This window comes from Mixophyes fleayi, chromosome 9 (assembly GCF_038048845.1).
Source record: "Mixophyes fleayi isolate aMixFle1 chromosome 9, aMixFle1.hap1, whole genome shotgun sequence".
Taxonomy (NCBI): Eukaryota; Metazoa; Chordata; class Amphibia; order Anura; family Limnodynastidae; genus Mixophyes; species Mixophyes fleayi.
In genome coordinates, this window is record NC_134410.1 from 18819543 (window position 1) to 18831721 (window position 12179).

A 12179-nucleotide genomic window follows, 5' to 3' on the forward strand; every position below is an offset into this window, starting at 1 on the left:
ATCAAGTATTTGTGTGCTACATGAAAAAACAGTCAGTATTTAACTTATGTGCAAAACAGAACACTCATTTGCACCCCTTGCATTGTAACATGGTTTTGTCCAGGATCCTTAATGAATCAGGCCCCTTGTGTAAAATTACTGCGCACACATATGCACCTATGCAGACTTGCAAGATTCTTGCACTCAAAGAGTGGGGACAAGGGAGGTACGGGCTGTTCTAACATTGGCTGGGTACAGACTTGCAGAAACACGCAAATACACATCTTAGAAGGCGTTTCATTACCACCTGCTATAGGACAGGTGTAAATACTCGCTGATGATGACGACGTGTCACAAACCAAGCGCTTGTGCTACTGACGCAAAGGTGGATATATCTCGAGATGTGTACGGCTCTGCATGTGGGTGACAATACATTCTTTTCCTGTGCTCATAATTTAGAGTACTTAATCCCTTATTGCAACCAGCTCTGCATCAGCCTCATTGTCTACAAAATGTATTGCCTCCATAAATAATGTATCTGTCAGTTTTTATCTCTATATATGTTTGTAATAATTCTATCTTTATTTAGGCCTGTTTCGCTTAACCACTTGCAGTGATGATTCCAATGCCCCCCAATGTGTTTCACAATCACTATGCACCAGGCACGACTCCCCCTGCAACTCATCTCTGTTATGAGGTGTATCAGCAGAGGACACTTATTGAGTCAGGACACTTTACAAACACTGATGAGGCCCACGCTGAGGAAGTGTTCATTGGGGAGCGGTTCAAGGACACATGGAAAAGCTGCACAATTGTCTGGTACATCTCCTGGAGTCCCTGCGATGACTGTATTCGTATCTTGCTGAACACATTTCTACCCAACAAGCCCCACATCAAGCTGCACATCATATTTGCCAAGGTCTACAAACGCACTACGAAGAATAAAATACAAGAACTCCAGGCAAGAGGAGTGAACATACGTGTGATGTGTCTTTTAGGTAAATACCTTGGGTGTAGGCAGGGCTGTGTTTTGGGGGCAAAAAAAAAAATGTTTGTGGTCAGTATATTTTTTAGCAGAAAAACCTATCAGACACGGCAGGATATTAACTAAACAAAAGCACAGTTTTCATAAAATTTCCAGGCACAATGCTTTGATCCCTTCCAGACGGCTGCTGGCTCTTTACACTTCAGGTGAAACCAGCAGCTTAAATATTTTCCTAACTTGTCTCATTGTTTCAGTGACAATAACACTTTCTGTAAGAGACAGTATAACACACTAATGACCACTAGGTTATTTTGACTAATCAAACAAACATTCTGTTTCTCTTTTAGATTTTCGTTGGTGCTTCAATCATTTTGTCGAACCTACGGAATCCTTTGTCCCATGGAATAATATGAACAATAATCATCAAAGGGCTAATCAGTGGCTACAGGATGCTTTTATATGACAATTTCATGTAACAGGGGACTCTTCTGTTAAAGTCCATGTATGTGTTTCTTTCACCCATGGATGATACTTGGGGCCCTAACAAAATTTTGTTATGGAGCCGACAATTGTTTATTAATATTATTATTATTTTTTATTTATAAGGCAACACAAGACTTCCGCAACACTGTACATAGAACAAAGATACAAAATGACAGAGGTACATACAGATAAAAACAACGAGTACAGATAAGTAGAATAATAAATGCATGGATGCAATTAGCAGAACAAATTGCATGATATACATAAGACAAAATGGACAGAGAGGCGGACGATGAGTGGGCGAAATGAGACATAGAGAACAAACAAGAGATATAGAGTTGAGGAACCTGTCCGTGAAAGCTTACATTCTAAAGGGAGGGGGTAGTGAGAGACAAAAGGAACATAGGAGTAGTGGAGTTCACTGTGTGCATAGATCTGCAAGATACTGAGGCCGTAAGCCTAGATAGGGCCATGATGGTGCAGAAGCCTGTTTGGGCAACACACAGGATGGTGCAGAGGCCATGATGATCTCTGGGTCTAGGTAGTGTAGACGTCCAAATAATGACAAGGGAGATATGACAGTAGCAATGTAATCAATGTGGCCAAACAACAGAATGGAAATATATGACAATATGTTATGGTAGAGCAGTACAGTGACAAAGTGAATGGATTACAATAACGGTAGAGTTAAGAGCAGTAAATACAAAGGCAATAGGAACATAGTAGGAGAGGGTTTAGTGGCAGGAGAGCAGTGAAGACACAGAGATGAGAGGGTTTGTGGAAAGGAGAAGTAGTAAGTAAAGGGTAGGGGTCAGAGAGAGAGAGCAGAAACAGAACAGCCAGATGGTGGAAGTGAAGCAGGGAAATAAAGAGGGAAATAAACATATAATAATCAATTTACAATGTCCAGGATGGGAAACAATAAAAAGTGTAGTGTCAGGCTGCAGCAGGTGAAGTTAGTTATTGGCATGCATTGCCGGTTGTCCCTTGATGCTTCACTGACCAGCAGTCTAAAGCTGGGTACACACTACAGGTTTTTGCCAATCACACGATAAATGACCGTTAAGTCCGATATCGCATTAGTGTGTACGATCATGTTTTATTGTTCCAAAGCACATCATATGGCTTGATTTGATTTTATAAACAGACTAAAAATCTCTATAAACCATGGACCGATGTTGTGCCAATTCTGCAGTGTGTACGCACTCAGGACCAGCAGTGTAGGCAGATCACCATAGAGTGTATAGAGTCACCATCTTTTCAGCAGATGGCTATGACAAATGAAGAACACAGATCTGAAGGTGTATAGTGTGTAGACAGGAATCGGCATGCTGATCGGGACTTTCAGTCGTTGGTAAAATCGTTAACGATATCGCATCGGGAGAAATTTTCTGTAGTGTGTACCCAGCCTAATGGTTATAACAAGAGATAACAAATTCCTGTTACACATCTCGTTACGTTACGTTAGTATGCCCAAGTTATATTTTATGTCCTATACTGTGGAATGGCAAAGAATGTGACTTCTTCCTTTGGAGTCTTCCCCTCTTATTTATTATTATTGTTCATTTATATAGCGTCCCCGTATTCCACAGGGCTGTAAAGAGAATAAATGTCATTCAAATCTTTTAGATTTTCGTTGGTGCGTCAATCATTTTGTTTAAGCTACAGAATCCTTTGTCTCATGCAATAATATGAACAAAAATCATCAAAAGTCTTTTCATTGGTTACAGGATGCTTTACCTGGCAATATCAAGAAATGTGGGGCAGCTGGTTTGGGGCTCACAGCTGGGGGAGGGGCATAGTTTCTGTCAATGACCCATGTGTATGTGTTTTTTCGGTAAGTGGGAGCCCTTACAAAATGTATTTGGAGTCCCCAAGTACCATGTGCAGAGGCATAACTAGACCGCATTTTTTTTAAATTGCGACCCTGTTAGTATGCCCAAATTATGTTTTGATTCCTAAACTGTGGCATGGCAAGGAACATGTCTTCTGCCTTTTGAGTCTTTCCATTTTATTTATATGGTGTTCTTGTTTTCAAAGAAGCCATTTATCTCTGGAATGACCTCCCTCGCTCCATCTCTCACCCAATCTGTGCTCCTTCAAGAAGGCACTTAAAACTCACCTGTTCCTTAAGGCCTACCAACCATCCAATTAACCTCTCACCTCTTCTGTTTCTCCCCTGGCTCCTTTTTACTCTCCCCTTTGCTTCACTGGCTCCCTCTTGTGCCTGATTTTGTTTACCCTCCCTTAGGATGTAAGCTCGTATGAGCAGGGTCCCTCTCCCCTCCTGTCTCCACACCTGTTCTTCCGCTCTGTTTTTACAGTATCTGCCTGCCTGGAGTTTCTGAAGTTCTGGTACTTTGTGTTTATTGTTCTGTATTGTTTTACCCTGTATAGTCTACTGTTTGTGCTGTGTACGGCACTGCGAAACCTTGTGGCGCCAAACAAATAAACGATAATAATAATATTAATAATCTCTGTGAGGCCATATAAATATACCAACAGTACCTTTTACTTTATGGGATGAATAAATCGCTATATGATATGAGCTTATGCCTGACCAGGAGTCGTAAGTGACCGCAGCAAGACAAGGGTGAATGTATAGTAATTTATTTTTATTGTCATGGAGTTGGCTGAATAAATTATCTATCTCTTTCTATTCTTTTTAAATTGACTAGTATAAGATTTGCACAACATTATACAATAATGTAACTCCCAACATAAACAAATCAGAGAAGCATAATGATTAGCTATTAAAAAATAAAACATAAATATAAATTATAATTATATAAACATACAATTTTTGTTGCATTCATTGATAGTCCATATACCCTGACAAGTGTCTCAATAAAACGGACATAAAACACAGCTTTGTATATATAGCAGCAAAATATTAAATAGAGATGATTAGAATCTCTGTAAACTTTTGCTCAAATTGTGTCTTGCAGCAGAATAGTTTGTTTCCCAGAGGTGAGGAGTCCCTGGTGACACAAACTTTGAATTTCTTTTTTCTGCCACCGTTCCATATGCTAACGTTCAACACAAAACCATTGATACATTTTACTTCCAATACCATGGCTAATAGTAATACCGGCATGGCTTGCTGTTGAATTATTATAAATACACGAGGTCGCGGTGAGAACCACACTTTACACAGGATGAGAACTGCTGCCGATATTAAATAATTTAAAAAAAAAAATAGTTTACTTTTAAATGAATGAATGTGCAACGGCATTAAAGTGACTGAGTAGCGAAGGAATGCATGTGATTAATAGTCATCTATACGTCGACCAAAAATCCCACCGCTGCCACCAGTTATAAACTGTGACTGGATGGACTTACTATGCCACCCGGCCTTGGGGGAAAGGATCTTATACAGTTTATTTGTGGTTCTTTCTCACTGTCAGTAACCAACTGTTACTGACCACTCCTACTGGTGTCACCTGCCATCAGACACTCTCCGACTTGCGAATGCCAACTGCGCAATAGGTGTAGGAGGATTCGGCTGCCACCACCAGGCTCCTTCACCGCCAGCTGGAACTGCTTACTTCTGGTACCTGGTATAGCTGCTGCAGTGCCTCTTTGCTGTGGGCTGGCTGATACCTCCTGACCCCTTACTATGGATCAGTACTGCTGGGTAGCGGGCAAAACGTTGACACAGAGAGGTTGGGTTTAACACAGGAAAGCCGGGGAATGGATTACAGTGTAAGCTCTTATCTGTTAGTCACACAGGATACAGCATATAATAGTTGCAGGCAGAATCTTTAAGCAGGGATGTTCATTGCTCAAAGGTCCTGATAAGGATGTTGGACTGCGGCAATAAAAAAAAATCCACAAACAAAAATCACAGCGTAAATTACCCAAACCATCAACTAGACTCAGTGCTTGACAACCTGGCCTGATCTCCTTCAGATTTAACGAGATGTTGAAATGCATTTTAAAACCTGCTGATTTTTATTTGAATAAACTGGATTATCAAACTACACATCTTACACTGCTGTATTATCCCTGTGATATGTAAAACTTATTAAGTCACGGGACTAAACCTTTAACTGGAAACATGAAAGTTATCTATTCCACAAAACACTTTCAGTTTCCTTTCCCAGGAGTTACCTTCAGGGTGAGTGTAAACGGAGTATGTATAGTATTGGATGACGTTAAAGCCTTGACATGAAACTGGGATGTGATACTTTAATGCCCAGAGGCGCGGCACACGTTTGTATCGTAACAGGAAATATGGGTTTAAGGTTGTATGAAAATATCTGACAGTTAAATGCTCAACCACAGGAGAACACATCCAGACAACACCGCAGGTCTGTAAATGTACACATATGTCTCTCTATTCTATGTATGTTTACTTTTGGACATTCTGTCTTTATAAATTATAAAAGCATGGTGATAATGAAACTATGCTATCTATATTTTTATTATCATGATTCCTGGGTCATTTAGGAAGATGCTAGGGATCATTTATTATTATTATTGCATGTAGGTGTAACATTTATTGTAAACTATAGCTATAAATTAGACACAGTTTCATTGTCTAACTTGCAATAGACATAGATAAGGTAATTGCTAATTGGTTGCTGCAAATGTTGCACCTAAATGCAGCATTGGTAAATAGAACTTACTGATTAGTTTGAATTATTCAAATAGGTAGACTAAAATAGAACTCAAGCTGCCGGAATGTTGTATTTAGGAATCTCAATTATTGTATATGTGACCAGTAAATTGGACCTTGTAAAACCATAGGGCGTCCCTTTTATACAGTAAAATATGAATGGATATTCTTAAGCTATAATAAAAAAGTAATATTATATATATATATATATATATATATATATATATATGCACATATACATATATATATACATATATACATACACAGACACTAGTGAGTAGCGCCATGCTGATTGTTTTGTCAAAGCGAAATTAAATATCAGTCGTACACTCCAGAAACAGTTGTCCCACTTGGCACAGTATTGGGATAATGGGATAATGTCCTGCTGGCTTGAATTTTAACTGCTGGATGCAGCATGTCTTGGACATACAAGCACTGTTGGTTTATTCAGCAAACACAGCGGAGGCAGTCATTTTGTAGGCTGAACCCATATTTGTTAGAATGAAACATCTAAAATGTCTAGTAACTAGTGACATCAAATTGATATTATGATTATTATTTTATTATTATCATAGATTTGTAATGCGCCACAGTGCTCCACAGCACCGTACGTTAGGCAAAACAGGACATACATAAAATAAGGACTTTAGGGACAAACAAGGTAGACAAAATAAATTCAGACATGAAAACTAAGGGTATGGAGGAGTCTTCTCATTAAAGAGCTTATATTCTACATGGAAGAGGGAACAGCTGAAACAAGAGGGGTGAGTGTGGTTCAGAGTGGAGATTGGGACAGTTGTGCATCAATGTGGGTATTATCATTGGGGATAAGGTAAGCTCTAATAAAGAGATTTTCAGAGAGCGTCTAAAGATTTGAAGGCTGTGGGCAAGGATGACTGGACATGGTAGGGAATACCATAAGTGGGGAGGAGCACGGGAGAAGACTTATAGGTAGGAGTGAGAAGTGGTTACAATGCACAGGTCAAAGGTAGATCTAAGAGGGCAAGAGAGAGAGTATTTTCATATGAAATTTGAGATGTATGTAAGGGTAGTGTTGTTGAGGGCTTTGTAGGTAAGGGTGAGTAATTTGAATTCTAGAGGACACATGGAGCCAGTGTAGGGATTTACAAAGTTGTGCAGCAGATGTGGGGTGGTGAGAGAGGAAGATCAGTCTTTAGGATGTACAATCTACAGTATTTAGGATGGATTTAAGTGTGGATACATGGGTGAGTGGAACGTCAGATAGCAGGAGGTTACAGTAGTCAAGACGGGAAATGATGAGAGAATCGATAAGAATTTTGGTAGCATGTTGAGTAAGAAATGGGAGTATTCTGGTAATGTTTCTAAGGTGGACTCGAGAGCACTGGGGGGAAGTCTGGATGTAAAAAACAAAGCAGAGGGCAAAGTCAAGTGTGACACCAAGAGAGCTGGCTTTGGAGACTGAGGAAATTGTGGTGTTATTGACAGTGAGGGAGATTAGAGGGCAGGTAGTGACTCTGGGAGGAGGAAAGATTATAAATTCTGTTTTAGACATGGTGAGCTTTAGGTAGCATTGGGACATCCATATGGAGATATGAGAAAGCAGTTGGTTACATGAGAAAGTAAAAAAGGGGAGAAGTCAAGTGAAGAGATACAGATTTGGGTGTCATCAGCATAGAGATGGTATTGGATGGTACTGAATGACAAATGGGACAGTAAGAAAAGTAAAGGGCCATGAACAGAGCCTTGTGGGACCTCAATAGATAGTGGGAGTAGAAAGGAGGATGTGCCAGATGTAGAAACACTAAACTAGAGGTTCGATAGGTAGGAAGTGAACCAGGAAAGAACTGTATCACAAAGGTCAATGAAGTGAAAGGTGTGTAGGAGAAGAGGGTGATCAACAGTGAAAAAAGCAGCAGAGAGGTCCAGGAGAATGAATATAGAGAAATGACCCTTAGATCTTGCTGTAAGTAGATCATTTACTACTTTTGTGAGAGCAGTTTCAGTGGAATGTTGGGGGCGGAAGCTTAATTGCAGAGAGTCAAAAATAGAGTGAGAGGAGAGAAAGTGAGACAGACGTTTGGACACCAATTGCTCAAGCTTATTTGGCAATTCAAAGGGCAGTGCTGAAAATAAATTTATAGTGAAGGAAATCGGGATAGGAACAAGATTTACACCAGTCACGCTCTGCAGTGCACTTTTGCATTTAACGAGTCTGTTTGGATTTGGATCATTGGAGACTGTATATGGTAGCTGAAGCTGCATTGTCTAGGACTGAAGCGAGTGTTTACAGAAAAAAGGCACAACAGTAGGGGAGGACAGTGCAGTCAAAGTAATAAGTAGATGTTTTAGTAAAAATAATAAGTGGATAGGGTTAAGAGTTACGGTGTACATGTGGATCTGGGTGCAGGGGGTGGGGGGCACGAGGTAAGGTGAGGCTGAAGGAAGGTGGTTGTAGTCGGAGAGTGGGAAGGCTAAGTTGGCGACACTAGAGATGGAGCAGTAGTGGGAGAAGACAAGTTCAAGGGAATGTCCATCACAGTGGGTGAGAGATAAGGTCCATTGAGAAAGACCAAAGGAGAAAGTAAGTGAAAGAAGTTTTGTGGCAGAATAGTCAATGACACGTTTACCTATAAATTTTTTGACTCTACCGTACTAGGTCAAGGGTGCATTTTAGATTGAAAACATATCGAGACTTAGGCAGTGTTGGAGTTTGCATAGCATATCTTGCATGAAATCACTCTGTACATGCCCACAAAGTGGGCACAAACCTATGCAGACCTGCGTGATTCTAATACTGGAGAGGGGGGGAGGCGAGGGAGGGAAGGTCCATCCTTACGTTGGCTGAGTACAAACCTGCAGAAACACACATATACGCCTGTTAGGAGGCATATCATTTGCACATGCTATAGGGCAGGTGCAAATATTCGCTGATGATTATGACAGGCACATATGCAGCTAATGCAGAGGCAGATACATCTCAAAATGTGTATAGATGAAATATGTTATTTTTATGTGCTCTTATTTTAGAGTACTCCCATGGTGCAACCAGCTCTGCAGCCCCATTATCTACATAAAGTATTTTTTCCAGTATAATGTCTCAATATAACTGTCAGTTTTATCCCTATGTATGTGTGTAATAATTCTATCTTTATCTAGGTTTCGCTTAACCACTTGCAGTGATGATCCTAATGCCCCCCAATGTGTTTCGCTCTCACTATGCACCAGGCACGACTCCCCCTGCAACTCACCTCTGTTATGAGGTGTATCAGCAGAGGACACTTATTGAGTCAGGACACTTTACAAACACTGATGAGGCCCACGCTGAGGAAGTGTTCATTGGGGAGCGGTTCAAGGACGCATGGAAAAGCTGCACAATTGTCTGGTACATCTCCTGGAGTCCATGCGATGACTGTATTCATATCTTGCTGAACACATTTCTACCCAACAACCCCCACATCAAGCTGCACATCATATTTGCCAAGGTCTACAAACTCACTACGAAGAATAAAATAAAAGAACTCCAGGCAAGAGGAGTGAAAATACGTGTGATGTGTCTTGCAGGTAAATACCTTGGGTGTAGGCAGGGCTGTGTTTGGGGAGAAAAAGACAAAAGCGTTGTGGTCAGTATGATTGTTTACAGAAAAGTCTATCAGAGACAACAAGACATTAACTAAATAAAAACACAGTTTTCATTAAATTTTCTGGCATAATGTTCTTTTATTCTTTCTGTCCCAGAGGGTTGCTGTCTCTTTACGCTTCAAGTTTATCTAACGCTCAGGTGTAAAAAACAGGTCTAAAGAATCTGGGCAATGTCAAAACAACAGGTACACCAAATCAATTTGCAGCAATTAGCAAATTGCTCCCTTATAAGCTTAGAAAGATAAATATATACAGGTGGAAAGGAAACACCTTTCCTACTGTTTTAATTTTAGGTAATGTGAGATATAATACCCTAGAATGAGCAGTCTACAGATCTGATACCGATTATTATAGAGATAGTACACATTCTTTTTAGATCAGTGATGCCCCCTAAAGTGTGGTAGATGTGCCGAATTACACCACAATAAATATGACTTTCATTTCAAGTGGCTGGATAGGGCTAGGCAAGAACAATGCAATCAACACATTCTATCTCAGTGTTCGGCTGAAACTATCTGTACTATGGAGTACAATGGACCAGGGCCGCAACTAGACCTGAGCGACAGGGGCAACTGCCCAGGGCGCAAGGTTGAAGGGGGGGCGCAATTTAGGAATATTTTAGGTTAATTTGGTTAAACTTGAGGGCTAGGGGGGCGGCATTTGTCTTTCTCGCCCCAGGAGTTAGAATTCTAAGTTACGGCTCTGCAATGGACCTTACATCGATGTCTGGATCTATGCAGAAACACTTGTGCATAATATTTTGACTGAAAGTGCTGCCATTTCTGCAAGAGACAGTATAATACACGGCTAATGAGGACTAGGTTTTTTGATCAATAACACAAACATTCTGTTTCTCTTTTAGATTTTCGTTGGTGCTTCAATAATTTTGTCGAACCTACAGAATCCTTTATTCCATGGAATAATATGGACAGAAATCATCAAAAAGCTTTTCAGTGGCTACAGGATGCTTTATATGGCAATTTCAAGAAACTTAGCGGGCAGCTGCCAAGGGGTCCACAACTCGGAGGGAAGCCACCGCTCCTGTCAAATCCCCCTGTGTTTGTTTTTTTTCAACCTTGGATGGTTCATGGGGCCCCTAACAAAATGTTGTTAAGGCCCCCGTGTACAATGTACAGGGGCGTAAATAGACCACAACTGTCTTTTTACACCCCTGTTAGCATGCCCAAGATATATTTGAAGTCCTAAACTATGCAATGGCAAGGAACTTGTCCTCTTTTTATTTTATCATTATTGTTCATTTATATAGCGCCACCATATTCCACAGTCCTGTAGAGATAATATTTGTCATTCTTATCTTTTAGATTTTTGTTGGTGATTCAATCATTTTGTTTAAGCTACAAAATCCTTTCTCCCATGGAATAATATGAAAAATCCCCTCTACCAAGCCCTACACTGGCTCCCTTTCCCCTACAGAATCCCTTTCCAGCTCCTCACCTCACATTCAAGGCCCTCACCAACTCCACTGCTCCCTACATTTCCAACTTCATCTTCATTCCCACGCCATCCTGCCCACTGCCATCGGTCAATGATAGTCGCCTCTCTTCCCCTCTGATTACCTCTTCTCATGGATGCATCCAAAACGGGCATTAAAAACCCACCTTTTCTTAAAAGCCCTTCAGTCATCTTGTTGGCTACCTCTCCTTCTCATACCTTCTTCCCCCTTCCTCTCTGGTTCCGTGTGACTTTATCTCCATATCACCCTTACGTCTTCAGTTTGTTTGCCCCTCCCTTTATATTGTAAGCTCCTTTGAGCAGGGCCCTCTCTCCTTCTGTTTCCACCACTTTTAACTTTGCTCTCCAGCTGCTCAGCCCACCTCATTCTTGGACCTTCTGCCCTCTGACTGCTCTCGCTTTTCTCTGCACCTCTCAGTGGCTCTTAACCTGTCAGCCATACCCACCCTCTTGGGCACAGGTTTCCAGCTTGTGCTAAATATCCCTCACCCTCAACCATTCAGCCTGTCTCTTTAGCTGTGCTTTGAGCTTCCGGAGTTATAGCGCTTATTGTTAAATGTATCGTGCTGTTTTACCTTGTACTGTCCTATTGTTTGTCTCTGTACGGTGATACGGACACTTTGTGGCGCCCTATTAAAAAATTTTTTATAATAATAATGAAAGGTTTTTTAGTGGCTTGAGTCCACAGCTGGAGGGGAGCAGCGTAGCTCCTGTCAAAGTCCCATGTGTATGTGTTTTTTCACCCTTGGACGGTATCACCTTGAGAACTCTATCTTCTCACTACTACCTAGAAGGGATTAGGAATTACATGCCAGCTAAGTCTTTATTTATTTACATTGATATAAGTGCAATATTAAAAAAGAGTGAACAGACTCAACAGGCGCTCAGTCAGATGCAGTTAGACCTAACCCTAAAGCAATACACCAAATTGCTAAAATATATATCAAAGCGCTTCTGGTCCCACTTTACATAAGTCAAGGATGATTAGAAAAAGCGTGTAGCAGACATCTAAAATTC

At 40.7% G+C, this 12179-nt stretch overlaps 1 long non-coding RNA gene across 1 annotated transcript; it reads left to right on the top strand.

The window, feature by feature from the left end:
- The first annotated feature begins 5584 nt into the window (after positions 1-5584).
- On the top strand, positions 5585-11818 carry LOC142101461 (uncharacterized). Its single transcript, XR_012679023.1, has 3 exons — positions 5585-5760; positions 9207-9611; positions 10552-11818. It is a non-coding gene; the product is annotated as an uncharacterized LOC142101461 (long non-coding RNA).
- The last annotated feature ends 361 nt before the right edge of the window (positions 11819-12179 follow it).